The sequence below is a fragment of the Oncorhynchus masou genome, chromosome 15, assembly GCF_036934945.1.
Source record: "Oncorhynchus masou masou isolate Uvic2021 chromosome 15, UVic_Omas_1.1, whole genome shotgun sequence".
Lineage (NCBI taxonomy): Eukaryota > Metazoa > Chordata > Actinopteri > Salmoniformes > Salmonidae > Oncorhynchus > Oncorhynchus masou.
The window spans coordinates 27,229,176-27,252,385 of record NC_088226.1 but is presented as its reverse complement, the minus strand read 5'-3'; the positions used below and the strand labels follow the sequence as shown (position 1 = coordinate 27,252,385).

The 23,210-nt window shown below is 41.7% G+C and overlaps 1 pseudogene; it reads left to right on the top strand.

Moving 5' to 3' along the window:
- The first annotated feature begins 484 nt into the window (after positions 1-484).
- The window catches only part of LOC135556063 (serine/threonine-protein kinase BRSK1-like), a 29,993-nt pseudogene continuing 7,267 nt past the window's right edge, over positions 485-23,210 (top strand).

Below are 23,210 nucleotides of genomic sequence, written 5' to 3'. Positions count from 1 at the left end.
ATGACGTGAGATAAATAATATCTGTCTGATTTTACCAATCAATAGGCTAGATCAAGAGAAACATACTTTTAGTTAAACACTAGTAAAGTCGTGTATTACATTGTGTGTTGCCTGGGATGAAATAAGAAAGACGTGGAAATGGATCAGAGGGACGTACAAATACTATTAAAAGGAAGTAACTTAATCGGTTTGTTATTATATACTATAATATTCTATTCTACAAGAACATTCAACAACAAGTGTATCTTCTTTTCTTTGCACCATTAGATGATGGAAAGAGTATTTTCATGCGTTTCCCCCTCAGCCCAAAAGTTGGTGTGTTTGAAAAGAGACGTAGGTGAGCGGATAGGAGGCGACGGAGATAATATTTTAAGGAGAGGTCGACAAGGAAAGGATGGAGGAGAGAGCGGGGGGCGGAACCCGGATGCTGATGCTGCCGTATCGGATGAGGAGAAGGAAGAGGGGAGAGAGAAAAAATAAAACGTTTTTGCGGCCAGAAGGGAGGCTATCCCGTAACGGATTGTGGATGCAAAGAACTTCGACAGACAAGCAGATATTTTTTGAATCGCTTCTGAAGCTACATCTTTCTGTACAAGGACACCGGTGAAGGATGAATCTTGAAACCAGCGGCGGCAGGAGCGCGAACGGGGATGCTGTGATATGTCCATAGACGGCGAGGGAGGGAGAGAGCAAGGGATAGAAGGGAGGAGGGAGGAGAGTACTACGCCAGCTAAATATTGTCATTTTTTGTAGAACCACGATTTATTACAACCATCCAATCGAGCATTTTACATAATAGAGAAAACAATTATTTCTCGAAAGAAAAAATTATTTTGGTCTGAACAGAAACGCAAGGTGAAATTGTTGACAGACGTTGACTGGAGAATACAGATTGAAAGAAGTGTAGGCTAGTCCGAACGGGTGTGGATAGCAGGGTGGCTGTTTTGACTCTCTGTTCCCCTCTATTTCCTGATACCAGGCCCTCGGATAATCCGAAGAGTGCACCGGATATTGGGAAAACCACCCCTCTGAGGCTAAAACGGAATATTACTATTCATATAGCCTAAAGGGCGGAGCAGAGATAGTTTACATACCAAAATGGGATAACAAGAGGTGGAGGGAGACTAAAATATGTTACGATAATAAGATTCTTTACAAATGCCATTAGTATGTTATTATAAGGATCACTGATGACAGTAACGGGTGTAGGCTATGGGGTGCAGAATTGTGTGCAATCGAGATGTGATCTGATTTCAATCATTTTTGATAGGCTATTGCAGCTCCTTACATCTATCTGCCTGTACTAATATTAACAATAGGATACATTTATTTCGTATACTGTTAATAATAATTGTAATTCATAATAACTGGCATCATTTTGGACTTCTCAAATATGCACCTGTCAATCTCCCTACGAATTTCTCTCTTCCACTTTCTAACATCCCATTATTTCATTCCTGTTTAGTTAATTCACGGTCGTTGATAATAAGCTCGAGTTTACCGAATTTATATCACGGTAACCGCATAGAAAAGGGCAAGTGCATGGGAGTAGCCCAGCCTAGACGATAGGCCACGAAATTGTCATCACGACTACAACCGCTCTCTCCATTCCTCCCTGTGACAATATCGCTAGGCGTCTGTAATGCTATTACCGTGGAGCCGTTCTACCCCGAGGACCGATAGCTATACATTCCTATTGAAAACAACAGTGATTTGATCTCCTTATCATCATATAATTTCGCCTTCAACGCACGGACATCATGACAAGCAAGGAGCTGTCCGTAGGCCAGTCGGCCCAATACGTCGGGCCTTTCCGGTTGGAGAAAACCCTTGGGAAAGGGCAGACAGGTAAGCATACTTGCACCGCTCCCTTTAAACGCACCATCACGCGAAAAAGCTGCTAATATTAGTGCATGGTAGATGAAAATAGTCATATCTATAGCTATTTATGTATATTAGGCCGAAAAATACAATTGGTCATCTAAAGAGTCCACTCTTTGTGCACCTGAACATTATGTCCTCAGTATTGATATTTGTGTGTATTTGATTGTATGTCCCAGTTGTGGTAGCAACTGACATCAATGGGCCAATATGTCCAATATTATTGATATTGACAAATATCTGTAATCAGTAATGTGAAGCATGCTGTCACAGGTTTTACATGTGTATAATGTTGCATGTAATATTATTGTAAGAGTAGTTGTATGTATGTGTCTACCTGTTTGTGTATGTGTGGATGTCCTTTATGAATTAATCCATGTGTTCTGAGGTGTGGATCTCATTGACAATGCAGTACAGTTGTGGACACGGTCAGGCATATCTTGTTATCTTTCATCTCCTGGTGTTCTGAAGTCTAACTCCAACATAAAGGGTGGTTTCCCGGTCCAGATTAAGCCTAGTCCAGGGCTTCATTCTCTATTGAAAGGCCTTTTTAGTCCAAGATTAGGTTGAATTTGTGTCTGGGAAACCGGACCTTTATATTGGAGTTAAATGACCCTCCACCATAGTAAAGTAGGCTACTAGACGGCGGAGACTTGACTAGCAGATTGAACTGATCTATTAAGTGCCGATGTACCAGTCCCAGATTAAGTCTATTCTCTATTCCTGGACTAAACAATAGTTTCTCCACTGAGCATGCTTTTTAATCTAGGAGTAGACTTAATCCTGGTCTGGGAGTCTGGCCTTCGGGAAACTTTTTTAGACCTGTGTAATGTGACCAGTTTACTTGAATTTAAATCGATAGAGAAGACTGGAGTTGCTTGGTTTTTTCTAGAGGCTTTGATGAGTAAGTGGTAGACTTGTCGTATCAGATGTCAGTGCTGGAAACAGGCTGGTGTAGCCTTAGTGGATTGAACTGGTTGAACTGTAAACAGATTGATGTAGACTGCAGTCGCTGAAATTAGGCCATTAGGTTCTGCATAGTCAAGTCAATAGGGTATGTGTGAGGTCATGCTCCACCTGTGTCTCCTGTATGGTCTGGTTCTGGTTCACTTGTTATGAATGAGAATTGAGCTGTGTTGAAAATAAAGGTAACTAAAGCAAACAAGACAAACTCAAAGCTTTTCTTTCTTTCTGCTCTATTTTGCTCTCTCTATCTCGGTCTTTGTCTCTCTCTATTTATCTCACTCTCCCCCCATCTCCTCCTCCACCCTCTCTCTCCCAGGTTTGGTGAAGCTGGGAGTCCACTGTATTACGGGACAGAAGGTGGCCATAAAGATTGTGAACCGAGAGAAGCTGTCTGAGTCTGTCCTTATGAAGGTATGAACCCAGAGAAGCTGCCTGCGTCCCAAATGGCACCCTATTCCCTACATCATATGTTACTTCTGACCAGAGCATGGGCACTGGTCAAAAGTAGTGCACTTTATAGGGAGTAAGGTGCCAATTGGGACTCAGACGCTCTCTGAGTCTGTCCTTCTGAAGGTCCAGTAGCCTACAGAGAGAGCCATGAGCCTGCTAATATGAATTTGTAGAAGCACATTATATAGACAGCCAGCGTGCTGTCGTTACTAATTAAGGTATTGATACAATATATCATCAGCTTTTTCTTCCTCTTTGGTTCTTCTTTGTATTCTACTTCTGGGTTATTTGAGGTGTGTATAGGCTATGCACCGTGTGTATACAAACTCTCTGTCACATTCATTCACAGACACACTCTCGCTCGCTCTCTCTCTCCCCCTCTCTCTATCTCTTGCTCTCTCTCTTCCTCTCTTGCTCCTGCTATCTTTATCTCCTCGCTCTCTCTCTCTCTCTCTCTCTACCTCCTCCCTGTTCATACCTCCTCTCTCTCCTCTCTCTCTCTCTCTCTCTCGATCTCTTTCTCTATCTCCAGGTGGAGAGGGAGATAGCTATTCTAAAACTTATAGAGCACCCTCATGTGCTGAAGCTGCATGATGTTTATGAGAATAACAAATACCTGTAAGTATATTATCCTCTTTTCTCACTCTTTCTCCCTCTCTCTTGTACTGTACTAAAACTCAATAATATACTGTGTGTGCATGTACAGTTGATGTCGGAAGTTTACATACACTTAGGTTGGAGTCATTAAAACTCGTTTTTCAACCACTCCACAAATTTCTTGTTAACAAACTATAGTTTTGGCAAGTCGGTCATGTGCATGTGTAACAGTTTAGCTTCCGTCCCTCTCCTCGCCCCAACCTGGGCTCGAACCAGGGACCCTCTGCACACATCGTTACCCATCGCTCCACAGCAGAGCAAGGGGAACAACTACTTCTAGGTCTCAGAGCGAGTGACGTCACCGACTGAAACACTATTAGCGCGCACCACCGCTAACGAGCTAGCCATTTCACATCGGCCACACATGACACAATCCTTTACAGACAGATTATTTCAGAACTGTTGAAAAATAGAACTGTTTGGCCATAATGATCATCGTTATGTTTGGAGGAAAAAGGGGGAGGCTTGCAAGCCAAAGAACACCATCCCAACCGTGAAGCACAGGGGGTGGCAGCATCATGTTGTGGGGATGCTTTGCAACAGGAGGGACTGGTACACTTCACAAACTAGATGGCATCATGTGAAAGGAAAATTATGTGGATATATTGAAGCAACATCTCAAGGCATCAGTCAGGAAGTTAAAGCAAATAGGTCTTCCAAATGGACAATGACCCCAAGCATACTTCCAACGTTGTAGCAAAATGGCTTAAGGACAACAAAGTCAAGGTATTGGAGTGGCCATCGCAAAGCCCTGACCTCAATCCTATAGAAAATCTGTGAGCAGAACTGAAAAGGCATGTGCGAGCAAGGAGGCTTACAAACCTGACTCAGTTACACCAGCTCGGGCAGGAGGAATGAGCCAAAATTCACTCAACTTATTGTGGGAAGCTTGTGGAAGGCTACCCAAAACATTTGACCCTTCTTATGGCTTGGGGGCAGTATTTCGACATCTGGATGAGAAGCGTGCCCGAAGTAAACTGCCTGTTACTCAGTCCCAGAAGCGAGGATATGCATATAATTGGTATATTTAGATAGAAAACACTCTAAAGTTTCCTAAACTTTTAAAAATAATATCTGAGTATAACATAACTGATATGGCAGGTGAAAACCCGAGGAAAATCTATCCAGGAATTGGGATTTTTTTTGATGTGGGTATTTTCAATTGAATGCGTTTAGAGTATTTAATGGGTTTAGGACCCAGATTGCAGTTCCTATGGCTTCCACTAGATGTCAACAGTCTTTAGACATTGTTTCAGGCTTGTTTTCTGAAAAATGAAGAAGGAGTCACCTTTCTGTCATTGGACTGTAGAATCATGCAGTGATGGTTTGCGCTCGTGACCGAGTACGCGCCCTTTGTTTTTTTCCTTTTCGATTGAATACGCTATTGTCCGGTTGAAATATTATTGATTATTTAGACAATTGACAACCTGAGGATTAATTATTAACATTGTTTGACATGTTTCAACAAACTTTCCCGGTACTATTATCTTCAAAGGTAAGTGATTCATTTTATTACTATTTCTGACTTTCGTGACTCCTCTACTTGGTTGGAAAATGTTTGTATGCTTTTGTAAGCGGGGCGCTGTCCTCAGATATTCGCATGGTATGCTTTCGCCATAAAGCCTTTTTGAAATCGACAAAGTGCCTGGATTAACAAGAAGTTCATCTTTAAGCCAATGTATAACACTTGTATTTTTATGAATGTTTATTAAGACTTTCTGTATTTTGAATTTGGCGCTCTGCAATTTCACAGGATGTTGTCGAGGTGGGTCGCTAGCAGAAAGGTTAAACTATTTAAAGGCAATGCTACCAAATACTAATTGAGTGTATGTAAACTTCTGACCCACTGGGAATGTGATGAAAGAAATACATGCTGAAATAAATCATTCTAACATTTCACATTCTTTAAATAAAGTGGTGATCCTAACGGACCTAAGACAGGGAATTTTTATTAGGATTATATGTCAGGTATTGTGAAAAACTGAATTTAAATTTATTTGGCTAAGGTGTATGTAAACTTCCGACTTCAACTGTATGTGTGTGTGTGCATCAATGTGTGAGTGATAATTGTTGCTGTACTGAAAGTGTGAGCATATGAACAGGCCTATACAGGATTATGTTCAAGCATGTACACATCAGATTGCATGTAATTTAATTTATTTGGCAAGTCAGTTAAGAACAAATTCTTATTTTCAATGACATCCTAGGAACAGTGGGTTAACTGCTTGTTCAGGGGCAGAACAACAGATTTGTACCTTGTCAGCTCGGGGATTTGAACTTGCAACCTTTCGGTTACTAGTCCAACGCTCTAACCACTAGGCTACCCTGCCGCCCCAATGAGCATGAGTATGAGTATGAGCATGTACAGTGGGTATATAGTTTGTTATTATTATATGCTTGAACATACAGCATTTGATCCCTCCCTCCCTCCCTCCCTCCCTCCCTCCCTCCCCCTCCCTCCCTCCCTCCCTCCCTCCCTCCCTCCCTCCCTCCCTCCCTCCCTCCCTCCCTGTCATTCTCTCTCCCACTTCCTTCAATCACCCCACCTTTTTTCTATCCCTCTCTCCCTCCCTCCCTATCCCCCTCACCCAGGTATCTGGTTTTGGAGCATGTTTCAGGAGGAGAGTTATTTGACTACCTGGTGAAGAAGGGCAGACTGACACCTAAAGAGGCCAGGAAGTTCTTCAGACAGATCATCTCAGCGCTGGACTTCTGCCACAGCCACTCTATATGGTCAGCCACTACAGCAATATACTGTATACAGCAATATATGCACAGCCACTCGATATTCAGACACTACAGTAATGCAGTATATACAGCAATATACTGTATATAGCGATTAACACGGAGTATTTCAAACATTAGGAACACCTTCCTAATATTGAGTTGCACCTCCCTCAGAACAGCCTCAATTCGTAGGGGCATGGACTCTGCAAGGTGTCGAAAGCGTTCGACAGGGATGCTGGCCCATGTTGACTCCAATGCTTCCCACAGTTGCGTCGAGTTGGCTGGATACCCTTTGGGTGGTGAACCATTCATGATTCACAGGGGGAACTGTTAAGCGTGAAAACCCCAGAAAGGCTTTCCAGGTCTTGAAACACTCAAACCAGGGCGCTTGGCACCTACTACCATACCCCATTCAAAAGCGCTTAAGTCTTGCCCATTTACCCTCAGAATGGCACACCTACACAATCCATGTCTCAGTTGTCTCAATACTTAAAAATCCTTCTCTAGAAGGGAACAACTACTTCAAGGTCTCAGAGCGAGTGACGTCACCGATTGAAACACTATTAGTGCGCACCACCGCTAACTAGCTAGCCATTTCACATCGGCCACTCATGACACAAGTCATTTTTCCAACAATTGTTTCCAGACAGATTATTTCACTTATAATCCACTGTATCACAATTCCAGTGGGTCAGAAATTTACTGACACTAAGTTGACTGTGTCTTTAAATAGCTTGGAAAAGTCCCGAAAAAGACGTTTCTGATAGGCTTAATTGACATCATTTGAGTCAATCGGGGGTGTACCTGTGGATGTATTTCAATGCCTACCTTCAAACTCAGTGCTTTTTTGCTTGACATCATGGGAATATCAAAAGAAATCAACCAAGACGTCCACAAAAAAAATAGTAGACCTCCACAAGTCTGGTTCATCCTTGGGAGCAATTTCCAAACGCCTGAAGGTACCACGTTCATCTGTACAAACAATAGTACGCAAGTATATACACCCTGGGACCAAGCAGCCGTCATACTGCTCAGGAAGGAGACGCGTTCGGTCTCCTAGAGATGAACGTACTTTGGTGGGAAAAGTGCAAATCAATCCCAGAACAACAGCAAAGGACCTTGTGATGATATCTGTATCAGTATCTGAAAAAAAGTATCTGTATCCACAGTAAAACGAGTCCTATATCGACATTTGGCTAAGGTGTATGTAAACTTCCGACTTCAACTGTATACACAGCCTTGAGAGGTAAGAAAATAGGTGAAAGAAGAGAACAGACCTGTTTCCCTAACCTGTGTGTGTGTGTGTGTGTGTGTGTGTGTGTGTGTGTGTGTGTGTGTGTGTGTGTGTGTGTGTGTGTGTGTGTGTGTGTGTGTGTGTGTGTGTGTGTGTGTGTGTGTGTGTGTGTGTGTGTGTGTGTAGTCATAGAGACCTGAAGCCTGAGAACCTGCTCCTGGATGAGAAGAACAACATCCGCATCGCTGACTTTGGCATGGCCTCCCTACAGGTGGGGGACAGCCTGCTAGAGACCAGCTGTGGGTGAGTACTGTGTGTTCCTGCATGCGGGTGTCCTTAGGGATGTACAGTATGTTTATGAATGTTAAGAATGTTATTTTCTTTATTCTGAATGATTTCAGATCTCCTCACTATGCATGTCCAGAAGTTATCAGGGTAAGTTCCCTTTCTCTCTGTATGTCTGTGGTTATTGTCAAGGTGCATGCACCTACAATATGTCTGTGTATATACTGTATGATTGAACAGTGAATAGATTTTATTCTAAGTGAGTGTAGTGCCATCTTGTATTGCAGGGGGAGAAGTATGATGGTCGCAGGGCAGATGTATGGAGCTGTGGCGTTATTCTCTTTGCACTGCTGGTGGTAAGAACCTCTTCCTCTCTCCATCTTTCTTCCCCTCTGTCTCTCGCTCTGTAACTCCCCTCTCTCCTCTCCTGTGTGTATAGGGAGCTCTACCCTTTGACCATGACAACCTGCGCCAGCTCCTTGAGAAGGTGAAGAGTGGGGTGTTCCACATGCCCCACTTCATCCCCCCAGACTGCCAGGCCCTGCTCAAAGGAATGATTGAGGTCAACCCTGACAAGAGACTCACGGTACGGGGGAGGAGAGGGGGATAGAGGGGAGGATGGTGGAAGGGAGAGAGGAGAGAGGAGAGGGAAGGGGATTATGGAGAGAGGGAGGATGATGATGGGGCGAAGGAGAGCCAGACCCTGCTCAAAGGCATGATCGAGGTCAACCCTGAGACTCACGGTATGGGAGAGGGGGGAAAAAAGGGTGGGGGGAAAGACTCACGGTACTGACTAGATGTAGGAGTACCCTGTGTTCTGTTTAGGTAACTAACTGATTGTGCCTGTGTTCTCTTACAGCTAGAAGCAATACAAAAACACTCATGGTATCTGTAAGTACACTCATCCCATTCGACTCTATTTTCTCTACTTTTTCACCCACAGCTGGTATTCTCTGACACTAGTCAGGTAGCCTGGTGGTTAGAGCGTTGGTTAGAGCGTTCTGCCCTTGAACAAGGCTGTTAAGTCACTGTTCCTAGGCTGTCATTGTAATAAGAATTTGTTCTTAACTGACTTGCCTAGTTAAATAAAGGTTAAATTTTAAAAATGTATCAGTCTTCTCTCTGAATAGAAGAATAAAAGAAAGTCAGTTGAGTTGCTTGTGTATGTGACCTTGTTCACGGAACTCTTTACTTATCTGTACTCTCTCCCCTCCATTTGTCTTTCTATCTCGATCTCTGTGTCTGTTATCACACTATCTCTTTCCCCCTTTCCATATGTCTCCTTTTTCAGTGGTGCTCGTAACGAGCCGTGTCCGGAGCAGCCTCCTCCCAGGCGTGTGTGTGTGAAGAGGATTGTGTCGCTTACAGAGCTGGACCCCGATGTACTGGACAGCATGCACTCTCTGGGCTGCTTCAGAGACCGGGGAAAACTGACCCAGGACCTGCAGTGTGAGGAGTGAGTACTGTCTGGGGTGCTTTTAGAGACGGGGGAAAGCTGACCCGGGACGTGCGCTGAGTGTCCCTTGATGTGGCCCCTGTAGTGTCACCATTCACTGGTTGCTGTGGAAACAAACTCTTGATCTCTCTCTTAGTGTCTCTGGCACCTCTATTAGAAGTAGGAATAGGATAATTATTTTCTTTCTCTCTTTCTCTTGCTCCCTACTAGTATTTTCCTGCCTCTCTATACTAGTATTTTTCTCTCTGTCTCTCTGGAGAAGTAAAGGTAATCTGACCTTTGGAAATAGGACTTTGTGGAGTATTTGGACAGGGTCCTTCCTCCTTGTCACGTTCTGACCTTTATTTCCTTTGTTTTGTCTTTATTTAGTATGGTCAGGGCGTGAGTTGGGGTGGGCAGTCTATGTTTGTTTTTCTATGATTTGGGTATTTCAATGTTTCGGCCTAGTATGGTTCTCAATCAGAGGCAGGTGTCATTAGTTGTCTCTGATTGAGAATCATACTTAGGTAGCCTGGGTTTCACTGTGTGTTTGTGGGTTATTGTTCCTGTCTCTGTGTCTGCACCAGATAGGACTGTTTGGGGTTTTTCACATTTCTTGTTTTTGTAGTCAGTTGTTCATGTGTACCGTTACGTATTAAAAAGAACCATGGACACTTACCACGCCGTATATTGGTCCTCTGATCCTTTTCGCCTCTCCTCTTCGGAAGAAGAGGAGGAAATCCCTTACACTCTTCCTATTTTTAATCTCTCTCTCTCTCTCTCTCTCTCTCTCTCTCTCTCTCTCTCTCTCTCTCTCTCCCTCCTGACTGACCAATCTAATCTGCTTTTTTGGCACGTCAAATGTTACATCACTCTGGCAAAGCATAAACATGACCAAAGATATTAACAATGGCTCTTTCTCCTTCTACTGTTGTCCCTCCAACTCTCACATTCACATTATGCTCTAGTTCTGAGTGCACTATTCAGGCTGTAACTATACTACTACAACTGTGTCGTTATTGTTAATAAAACAATTATATTCTGGTCAGATATTAACCCCAGATATCGCAACACTCTTTTTCAATCCCTGAATGTCTCTTACGATCTCTCGCTCTCCTCTCTCTCATTTTCCAAGAGACAACCAGGAGAAGATGATCTACTACCTCCTCTTGGACAGGAAAGAGCGTTACCCCAGCTGTGAGGACGAAGACCTGCCGCCCAGGAATGATATAGGTTAGAAAGAAAACCTTTAGACAACATTGGTAAACCTTTAGACCACATATATTAGAAAGGAACAACATTCCTAACCTACACTTATTGGACACTCAGATTTCTCCAAAGTGTCCACCATGTGCTCTGATCACTCCCAGAAATATTCTATTCATTTTCAATTCTAACATAACATTCTAAGAAATAATTTGGAACATTCTTTTTCTAGCCAACTTGGACTTACTGATAGGAATCTGTGAAGCTAGCGAAAATAAGCAACAGCTGGCGATTCTGTTTCAAAATAAAAGAGCTGCAATTAAACTTTTCAAAATAATTGTCCTGTGACAGAATTTTACAACAAATTCATGTTGGTCTGCAGTTTTTTTGGAAACATGTCCAACATGTCAGCATCTCAAAACCTCCAGACAAAGCACCAGTGCTTTAATTAACATAAGTTAGAGGGGCTTTAACCTTTGTGTACCTTTGAGACCTAGATTCTAACCTTTCTAAGGTCTCCCAGCAGATCCCCCTAGGAAACGGGTGGACTCTCCCATGCTGACCCGTCATGGCCGGTGCCGGCCGGAGAGGAAGAGTCTGGAGGTGCTGAGTGTGACGGAGCAGGGCTCCCCCACACCCACGCGCAGGGCGCTAGACACCTCCGCACACAGCCAGAGGTTAGACATAGATACACTACCGGTCAAAAGTTTTAGAACACCTACTCATTCAAGGCTTTTTCTTTATTTTTACTATTTTCTATGTTGTAGAATAGTAGTGAAGACATCAAAACTATTCTTCAAATAGCCACCCTTTGCCTTGATGACAGCTTTGCACATTCTCAGCATTCTCTCAACCAGCTTCATGAGGAATGCAGTTCAATTAAAAGGTGTGCCTTTATTAAAAGTTAATTTGTGGAATTTCTTTCCTTAATTCTTTTGAGCCAATCAGTTGTGTTGTGACAAGGTAGGGGTGGTATACAGAAGATAACCCTATTTGGTAAAATACCAAGTCCATATTATGGAAAGAACAGCTCAAAAAAGCAAAGAGAAACGACAGTCCATTACTTTAAGACATGAAGGTCAGTCAATACAGAAATTTTCAAGAACTTTGAACCTTTCTTCAAGTGAAGTCGCAAAAAACATCAAGCTCTATGATGAAACTGGCTCCCATGAGGACAGCCACAGGAATGTAAGACCCACCTCTGCTGCAGAGGATAAATTCATGAGTTTACCTGCCTCAGAAATTGCAGCCCAAATAAACGCTTTACAGAGTTCAAGTAACAGACACATCTCAACATCAACTGTTCAGAGGAGACTATGTGAATCAAGCCTTCATGGTCGAATTGCTGCAAAGAAATCACTACTAAAGGACACCATTAAGAAGAGACTTGATGGGCCAAGAAACAAGAGCAATGGACATTAGCAACGGACCGGTGAAAATTAGTCCTTTAGTCGAGTCCAAATCGAAGATTTTTGGTTCCAACCGCCGTGTCTTTGTGAGACGAGGTGTGGGTGAACGGATGATCTCTGCATCTGTATTTCCCACCGTAAGCATGGAGGAGGTGTTATGGGTGTGGTGGTGCTTTGCCGGTAACACTGTCTGTGATTTATTTTGAATTCAAAGCACACTTAACCAGCATGGCTACCTCAGCATTCTGCAGCGATATGCCATCCCATCTGGTTTGTGCTTAGTGGGAGTATCATTTGTTTTTCAACAGGACAATGACCCAACACAGTGACGGAAAAGCAGCCAACAAGTGCTCAGCATAGGTGGGAACTCCTTCAAAACTGTTGGAAAAGAATTCCAAGTGAAGCTGGTTGAGAGCAAGCCAAGAGTGTGCAAAGCTGTCAATGGCAAAGGGTGGCTATTTGAAGAACCTCACATACACACACACTCAGGTCACACATAAAGACACACATATGCACCATATATACAGTGTTGTGAAAAAAATATTTGCCTCCTTCCTGATTTCTTATTTCTTTGCACATTTGCAACACTCATATGTTTCAGATCATCAAACACATTTTAATATTACACAAAGATAACCCAAGTAAACACAAAATGCAGTTAAGTGATAGCTTTTTTCCCTTAATTAAATTATCCAAACCTTCATAGCCCTATATGACAAAGTAATTGCCCCCGCTTGTTAAATTTCACTAGCCACACCCAGGCCTGATTACTGCCAGACCTGTTGAATCATGAAATCACTTAAATAGAACCTGTCTGACAAAGTGAAATAGGCCAAAAGATTTCAAAAAGCAAGACATCATGCTGCGATCCAAAGAAATTCAGGAACAGATGAGAAACAAAGTAATTGATTCAGGGTTACAAAGCCATTTCTAAAGCTTGCAGTGCAGGCCTCACTTGCCTCAGTTAAGGTCAGTGTTCATGACTCAACCATAAGAAAGAGACTGGCCAAAAATGGTATCCATGGCAGTTCCAAGGCGAAAACCACTGCTGACCAAAAAGAACAAAGGCTCATCTCACTTTTGGCAAAAAACATCTTGATGATCCCCAAGACTTTTGGGAAAATATTCTGTGGACTGACGAGTCAAAAGTTTAACTTTTTGGGAGGTGTGCGTCCCGTTACATCTGGCGTAAAAGTAACACAGCATTTCAGAAAAAGAACATCATACCAACAGTCAGATATGGTGGTGGAAGTGTGAATGTCTGGGGCTGCTTTGCTGCTTCAGGACCTGGATGATTTTCTGTGATTGATGGAACCATGAATTCTGCTCTCTACCAAAAAATTGTGAAGGAGAATGTCCGGCCATCAGTTTGTGACCTCAAGCTGATGTGCACATGGATTCTACAGCAGGACAATGATCCAAAACACACCAGAAAGTCCACCTCTGAATGGCTTAAAAAAAATTTAAAAAATGAAGGTTTTGGAGTGGCCTCGTCAAAGTCCGGACTTTGAGATGCTAGTTAAAATCTGATTGAGATGCTGTAGCGTGACCTTAAAGGTCATGCTCGAAAACCCTCCAATGTGGCTGAAATTAAAACAATTCTGCAAAGAAGAGTGGGCCAAAATTCCTCCACAGCGATGTGAAAGGCTCATTGCCAGTTATCGCAAACGCTTGATTGCAGTTGTTGCTGCTGAGTGTGGCACAACCAGTTATTAGGTTTAGGGGGCAATTACTTTTTCACATAGGGTTCGGATAGCTTTTTTCCCTTAATAAATAAAATCATCACTTAACCCAAGTAAACAGAAAATGCAGTTATCTTTGTGTAATATTTAAACTGGTTTGATCTGAAACCGTTAAGTGTGACAAATGTGCAAAAAAATAAGAAATCAGGAAGGGGGCAAATACTTTTTCACAGCACTGTGTATGTATGTATGTGTGTGTTTTATATATATATATATATATATATATATATATATATATACTACACACGTACTTTGTGTTGTACTAGTGTAGCCTGTTAGTGGACCATACTATGTGTTACTGTACCAATGTTGTCATGGGAAAAACATAATTTCACATGTGGAAAATCACAAAATTTCACATGTGAAAGTTCCACATCATTTCACATGTGAAAGTTCCACATGTTTTGCACATGCAAAATTCTATTTCACATGTGAAGCCATGTGGTTTTGGAACACTACACATGTGGTGATATTTCACAAAGTTTCACGTGGATTTTCACGTGATCATATAACCTTTCACATGATGACCTGCAAATGAAAAGTTAATAGGATGTCACGAAATTACTGCAGTGGTTTCCACACTTGATTACATTGTGTATGGTTATTTATATACAGTAATTATTTTACAACAGGTCCTCAACTAGGATTTGTACTCACGATCCCGTGGGTCACAGTATTACAATCTTCCTGTTACACCACATTGTCTGTGTCAATGACTGATTTCACATGTATTCGTACATTTTGGATTTAAAAGTAAATCTCAGTTTTATATAATACAGTCAAGAAAAACAATTATATTTATATTCAGGAGTAACATTAATACAGAATAATATACCCCACCAACATTAGACAACTATACAGAAAACCCTCAAATTGCTGAAACAAGTAATCATAATAAAAAAGTAATTATATCAATGATGAGAGAATAGTCAGATAACTAAAATAGCAGTGCAGATGACACTGTATGAACAGAAACGTATTATAGGTAATGAATGTGTATGTGACTTCTTAGACTGCTACAGACTCTGTGGTGCAGCAGCAAGATCAGCGTAATCCAGAGGTTGTGAGTTCAAAACCAATCTTGGGTCATATTGAAAAGTCAGTACTAAGTGAATATGTCAAATGTAAGCAAATTGTCATTGATAAAATATTTGTACACCTTTTTTTATTACACAATTTAGCTTCACAACGTACCACTTACCTTAAAACCCCCATACCATTTATTTACTTCCCTTTAAAAAGAAATGTGAAGCTGAAATTGAGCTGACATTTTTACATGGATAAAATTAGGCACATTAGATCAGTTCTTCACATGTATTCAATATAGAGTTCACATGCTAACACCACCCTTTCACATGTTTTATTTATTTATTTCACCTTTATTTAACCAGGTAGGCAAGTTGAGAACAAGTTCTCATTTACAACTGCGACCTGGCCAGGATAAAGCAAAGCAGTTCGACACATACAACGACACAGAGTTACACATGGAGTAAAACAAACATAGAGTCAATAATACAGTATAAACAAGTCTATATACGATGTGAGCAAATGAGGTGAGATAAGGGAGGTAAAGGCAAAAAAAGGCCATGGTGGAAAACTAAATACAATATAGCAAGTAAAACACTGGAATGGTAGATTTGCAATGGAAGAATGTGCAAAGTAGAAATAAAAATAATGGGGTGCAAAGGAGCAAAATAAATAAATAAATTAAATACAGTAGGGAAAGAGGTAGTTGTTTGGGCTAAAATATAGGTGGGCTATGTACAGGTGCAGTAATCTTAGAGCTGCTCTGACAGTTGGTGCTTAAAGCTAGTGAGGGAGATAAGTGTTTCCAGTTTCAGTGCTTTTTGTAGTTCGTTCCAGTCATTGGCAGCAGAGAACTGGAAGGAGAGGCGGCCAAAGAAAGAATTGGTTTTGGGGGTGACTAGAGAGATATACCTACTGGAGCGTGTACTACAGGTGGGAGATGCTATGGTGACCAGCGAGCTGAGATAAGGGGGGACTTTACCTAGCAGGGTCTTGTAGATGACATGGAGCCAGTGGTTTGGCGACGAGTATGAAGCGAGGGCCAGCCAACGAGAGCGTACAGGTCGCAATGGTGGGTAGTATATGGGGCTTTGGTGACAAAACGGATTGCACTGTGATAGACTGCATCCAATTTGTTGAGTAGGGTATTGGAGGCTATTTTGTAAATGACATCGCCAAAGTCGAGGATTGGTAGGATGGTCAGTTTTACAAGGGTATGTTTGGCAGCATGAGTGAAGGATGCTTTGTTGCGAAATAGGAAGCCAATTCTAGATTTAACTTTGGATTGGAGATATTTGATATGGGTCTGGAAGGAGAGTTTACAGTCTAACCAGACACCTAAGTATTTGTAGTTGTTCACGTATTCTAAGTCAGAGCCGTCCAGAGTAGTGATGTTGGACAGGCGGGCAGGTGCGGGTAGCGATCGGTTGAAGAGCATGCATTTAGTTTTACTTGTATTTAAGAGCAATTGGATGCCACGGAAGGAGAGTTGTATGGCATTGAAGCTTGCCTGGAGAGTTGTTAACACAGTGTCCAAAGAAGGGCCAGAAGTATACAGAATGGTGTTGTCTGCGTAAAGGTGGATCAGAGACTCACCAGCAGCAAGAGCGACCTCATTGATGTATACAGAGAAGAGAGTCGGTCCAAGAATTGAACCCTGTGGCACCCCCATAGAGACTGCCAGAGGTCCGGACAGCAGACCCTCCGATTTGACACACTGAACTCTATCAGAGAAGTAGTTGGTGAACCAGGCGAGGCAATCATTTGAGAAACCAAGGCTGTCGAGTCTGCCGATGAGGATGTGGTGATTGACAGAGTCGAAAGCCTTGGCCAGATCAATGAACACGGCTGCACAGTAATGTTTCTTATCGATGGCGGTTAAGATATCGTTTAGGACCTTGAGCGTGGCTGAGGTGCACCCATGACCAGCTCTGAAACCAGATTGTATAGCAGAGAAGGTATGGTGAGATTCGAAATGGTCGGTAATCTGTTTGTTGACTTGGCTTTCGAAGACCTTAGGAAGGCATGGTAGGATAGATATAGGTCTGTAGCAGTTTGGGTCAAGAGTGTCCCCCCCTTTGAAGAGGGGGATGACCGCAGCTGCTTTCCAATCTTTGGGAATCTCAGACAACACGAAAGAGAGGTTGAACAGGCTAGTAATAGGGGTGGCAGCAATTTCGACAGATAATTTTAGAAAGAAAGGGTCCAGATTGTCTAGCCCGGCTGATTTGTAGGGGTCCAGATTTTGCAGCTCTTTCAGAACATCAGCTGAACGGATTTGGGATAAGGAGAAATGGGGAAGGCTTGGGCGAGTTGCTGTGGGGGGTGCAGTGCTGTTGACCGGGGTAGGAGTTGCCAGGTGGAAAGCATGGCCAGCCGTAGAAAAATGCTTGTGAGAAGAGTAAAATGTTTTCACCTCACATGTGAATTGCAGACTCACAAATTTGCACTTTCATGTGTAAACAGTTTTCTACATGTGAAAATCAAACTCTCATATGTGGAATTGTATTTTCACATGTGAAAAACTTTCACGTGAAAATCGAATTTGCACTTTCACATGTGGAAAACTTGCAATGTTGTGACGTGTAGGTTCATTTTATCACATGTTGCCACATGTTATCATATTAACTTCACATAAGATCATGTGAAATTCATGTGTTTTTTCCATAAGGGAGACTATGCTATGTGTTACTGTACCAGTGTTATCTGATACTAGGATTTTTGTCCTCCAGGTCTCGTTCAGTCAGTGGAGCTTCAACAGGGCTCTCATCAAGTCCTCTCAGCAGTCCCAGGGTAAGTCACGCTTGGCCAACTCTTTTACAAATGGACACACATTTACACTACCTGATTGTTATTGAGGTGGTTCTACTGAAGAATTTATATTTTTGTACAGACTACCTTTTGTTCATGGTGAAATGTGCTACTGCACATCTACACTACTACTATTGTGTTTCTCTGTACTGAAGTGTAATTGTAACTGTTCTTCTGAGACTGTCCATCACCCTCATACTGTCCCATTCTGAGCCATTACCCATAACATAGATACTCACACACACCAATAGTAAGGGCCTAGAGGAACACTAGAGACACACATACACATTCCAAATAGAGGCACACAAGAGAAGAGGCACACACTGATAAGATCACATATTAGCCCTCAAATTGAAAGGGTCTCTGGACCTTTATTCAAAATGGACATTTACATAATAAGATGAATATCAGAATATTAATTTGATAAATCCCTACAATTAGAAATGTAAGTACAATCAGAAGTCTATAGTATATTCATAAATCATAACTCATGACCATTGCTCTCTTCATCTTTCCTTCCCTCCTTCCTTCCTCTCCATCCCTCTGTCCTTTCTCTTCCCACGCATCAGAGCCCAGTTTTCACTTTCAGCCAATCAGAAGTCACCTCTGCCTCCACCACCCACTCCAAAGACCCCAAACCAGGAAGTGCCACCACTCCCCGGCCGTCACAACGGACGACCGTGCCTGACCCCAAAACACAGACTCTGCCCTCCAAAGGGCTCTCTGATCGCCCTCACCTCCAGTCCATGAAGTCACTACCTCTCCAAGCTCCCCCCTCTCCGTCCCCCTCACCCATCCTCTCCCCCATCCCTCGCTTTTTTTTTTTCCCCGCCCCCTCCGTCTTTAAGTCAGTCACTAAGAACATCTATCCTAACTCTGCCCCTGTGCCACAGGTCACCCCTCAGGGGTCTCCACTCCCCACCCCCTGGGCACCCCCGTCCACCACCCCCAGCACCCCCCGCCCACCCCTCCCTCCTCCTCCTCATCCTCCTCCTCCTCGCGGGCGGAGGGAGGCGGCGGGGGTGTGGGCGGGGGCGGATCCCTAACCCCGCCCTCCAGCCCTGGAGGCAGTGGGGGGATGGCCGCCAGTAGCTCCGCCCACTGGAGGACACGCCTCAACTCCTTTAAGAACAACCTGCTGGGATCGCCACGCTTCCACCGACGCAAACTGCAGGGTAAGAAAGAGAGGAGGGGAGTGTGTGCAAGCTGTAGTATGAGAGTGGGACGGGTTATTGGCAAACTGCAGGGGGAGAGAGGTCAATTCTATTTCAATTCAGGAATTTGGCAATTCAATGTATTTTATTTCATTTGGAGTCAAAACAGATTTGGGCCAAACCTTGATGTTTGGATATCGAAAGTATATGATATAAACAATTATATGCATTGTGATTCATATTTTCAATCAAATGAATTAGTTACAGTGCAGTAAACCTAACAATACACACAAATCCCCAAAATAAAAAAATTAAATGAGATTTCAGAACGAGCAATGAATATAAATAGTGTATAATGTGTATAATGTATAATGGTGTGTATGGACAGTATATAGTGGTTAGTGTCTTCAGAAAGTATTCATATCCCTGGACTCATTCCACATTTTGTTGTTACAGCCTGAATTCAAAATTGATTAAATATATTTATTTGCGCACCCATCTACCAATAATAACACATATTGACCAAGTGAAAAAGTGTTTTAGACATTTTATTCAATTTAAAAGAATTATTCACACCCATGAGTGTTGTAATCACTGCCAAAGGTGATTCTGAGTCCTTCTGGGTAAAGTCTCTAAATTGATTTGCACACCTGGATTGTACAACATTTGCCTATCATTATTTTCTAAATTCTTCGAGCTCTGTCCAATTAATTGTTCATCATTGCTGGACTACCATTTTCAAGTCTTGCCATAGATTTTCAAGCAGATTTAAGTCAAAACTGTAACTCGCCCACTCAAGAACATTCACGGTCTTTTTGGTAAGCCTCTCCAGTTTAGATTTGACCTTGAGTTTTATGTTATTGTCCTTCTGAAAGGTGAATTCATCTCCCAGTGTCTGGTGAAAAGCAGACTGATCTAGGTTTTCACCTGTGCTTAGCGCCATTCCGTTTATTTTTTTTTATGCTGAAAAACTCTCCAGTCCTTAAGTATACCCATAACATGATGCAGCCACCACTATGCTTGAAAATATGGAGTGGTGCTCAGTAATGTGTCATATTGGATTTTCCCCTTTTTGTAGTATTACTTCATTATTGATCATTCCAAGATTGTAAAATTGTAATCCCCCCCCCTTCATACACAGTAGAACAAAACAATTCGTTAATATTTAAAACAGTAATGTGGGGGGGGGAGAAAGATGAGGATGATTATATAAGAAATGTCTGTATTATATTAAAAAAAAAAAATGAAAGTGCACTATTATGATTATTATTGCCTGTGATAAATAAAGAACAATAAACTACATCAGAAGTAAAGAAACAGTGCTTCAATTCCTACTCTTCTATTAATTAGGATTACTGACCATAAATTGTGATCAAACATCATCTGCGTTTTGTTATGGTTGAACAGAATAATTTCTTCTTTAGCAAAAATAATATTTAAAAATAAATATATATATTATATATATATATATAATATTGCCAAATGTAGACTATACCGTGTAGCAACACGCCAGCTCCCGGGTCTGTTTTTTGGATGTGTAAATTGATTGATCATTTACTGTATTGACTCGCAAAGGGTGTAAATACACTCGCAAAGGGTGTTTACCGCGTGCCATGTGACAAAAAAAACAGGCAGGGTTGTGAGAGTTAAGTCATCCATGTATGTGGCTCTCTGGCGCCACTGCCCACCTACTCCAGTGGGTTTTCACTGGAAGTGACAGGAGTGGTTGAAGGAAAAAAAGAGATTCGGTGTTTGAATAACTTCTTATTTGGTGTGCTTTTACGACAAGACATTTCAGGATTAAACAGGTATTTATATAAAAATTGTTGCTATCCGTGTTGGTTTTCTTTTGTGTGTGGTTTCCAGTGTGCTTGGATACACACATTTAATTCCTGCACCAGTAGCTGTGCTTTTGTTGGCTTTTGTGTGTTGCGAGCGATGGATGTACGATATTGAATGAACCCACCATTCGTTCTAGGGACGCAGAACCACGGTTGAGGAGCACCGGATTACTTTTTGTAGCGGATTACCGTTACAAAAAAAAACGGCAACTGTAATCCATTACCAGCAAAAACATTGTAATCAGATTACAGATACTTTTGAAAAACTAGATTACTTTTTCATTTCAAAAAGGATGTTTGCGAAACACTTCTGTTTTTTCAATGCCATCCAATTCATTATTGAAAAAAGGTGCAAATGTAAGTTTGTTCCACCTGGGCGAGTCTGACCACAAATCAGAGACCACTATGAAACACACCAAACGTGTTTGATGGATCGTGGGAAAAGAGCAGGAATAGGCTTTTGTAGGCAACAGTCCATGTAAATCACAGTGCTGCTCTCATTTAGCTATTTGCGCCTTACAGATTGTGGTTATTGTGGGACGGCTGTTCACACATCTAAGTGTGAATCCAATAATGGTTGAATTCAAGAAATATATATGTATATCCACAAATATTGACCACTAAGACCGCCATACTCCCATTGACTATAATGGGGAATCTTGCTTTCTAAAAACATTATCTGCCTTGAACTTGAAGATGTAGACCAGGGCTCTCCTACCTTGTTCCTGGCAAGCTTCCCTCCTGTAGGTTTTTGCTCCAACCCCTGTTGTAATTAACCTGATTCAACCTATCAACCAGCTAATTATTAGAATCAGGTGCGCTAGATTAGTGTTGGAGTGAAAACCTAGAGGACAGTAGATCTCCAGGAACAGGATTGGAGAGCCCTGAAGTAATCCATCAGTAGACTATTTTATGCAACTGTACGGTCCTGTTTCTATAGTGATGGTACTGTAGTTCTAACTGTAATTTCCTGTTTAATAGATGATTGTATGTGACTCTGGTCCTGTTTCCATAGCGATGGCAGAAGCCATCTGTGACTCTAGACTACTAGTAGAGTGAAATATGTGAATGTGACTAAGTATAGCAGGTTATTGTATGTAACTCTGGTCCTGTTTCCATAGAGATGGCGTAGGCCCCGTGTTTCTTACATTATTTGCTCAGAACGTATCTTGCATTATTACCTAACAACCACATTACAACAGGAGTGTAGCCTGACTGGCTGGCATGAAAATGAACCACTGAAAAAGCATCCTCCATTTGCTATTTAAGTACATAGGTTCCACCCCCCTGGCCCTGTGCAGAGATAGGTGCATGAAATTGGTTCATTCATATATTCATATATTATTTAGTCTATGTAAAGACAAGATTAAATTAAGAATAGGCTGATAGGTGACAATATTATCACTTGTGAATGATGTATCATTCACAAGTGATAATACATCATTCACAAGTAATAATATTGTCACCTATCAGACTATTCTTAATTTAATTTTATCACTTGTGAAGGCAAGAAAGCGTGCATGCCTTTTTTTGTGACTTTTTCAAATCATAGTTGGCCTATATGTTTTGATAAGGTTTGTATCACAACTAAAGTGGACAAATAACTTCTTAAAATGAAGCACATTAATCCGCTTTACAACCGGTGTAGAGCCTAACTGGCATATATAGGTGCTGCGTGAGTTTCAAGTTTGGAAGATAATTTTCACCATAAAAATTCACCTTTATATTAAAGCATTGCATGCATAATCAAAAAAACGTTTCTCGCACAGAAGGTCAAGTTGACCCATAGAATAGGTCAACTTATATACTATGGGGGACAGTAGATTGATATATGCTAGTGCTTATGCTGTTCATTAGGCCGACTCATCTTATTGGCTGATGAATACGAAATGTGTTCTTCTAACATCTTCAATATGCGCCTCGGAATTCGATAAGGACAGAGTTGTATCTATATCAACTTGTAACGTGTCGTGTTTCTGGCTATGCCGGATTAAGTGATATGACATGCTATTCTATAAAATCATTTCTCTGTAATAAATATTACCTGATTAAGCTAATCATGTAAATGTAATTAACTAGAAAGTCAGGGAACCACGAAAGAATGTTTATAGAGCTGTTATCTTCTGAATAAACTCTTAAAGACCTGGTAATCTTTTACGTCAATAGCAGTCAATATTTAAGCGTCACCTTATTTAGTCTCATCTGAAAGTTGTACATTTTTGGTTAACTTCACGAACCCTGGCTAACAAGTTGAATCAGCGATACAAAATTTGGTTTAATTATTTATTCACTTAATACCTAAATAATCACACAGAATTACATCTACACAGAATGGATCATACGTTGATTACAAATTATGTCATAAAGGAAAACAGACGGAACAGGT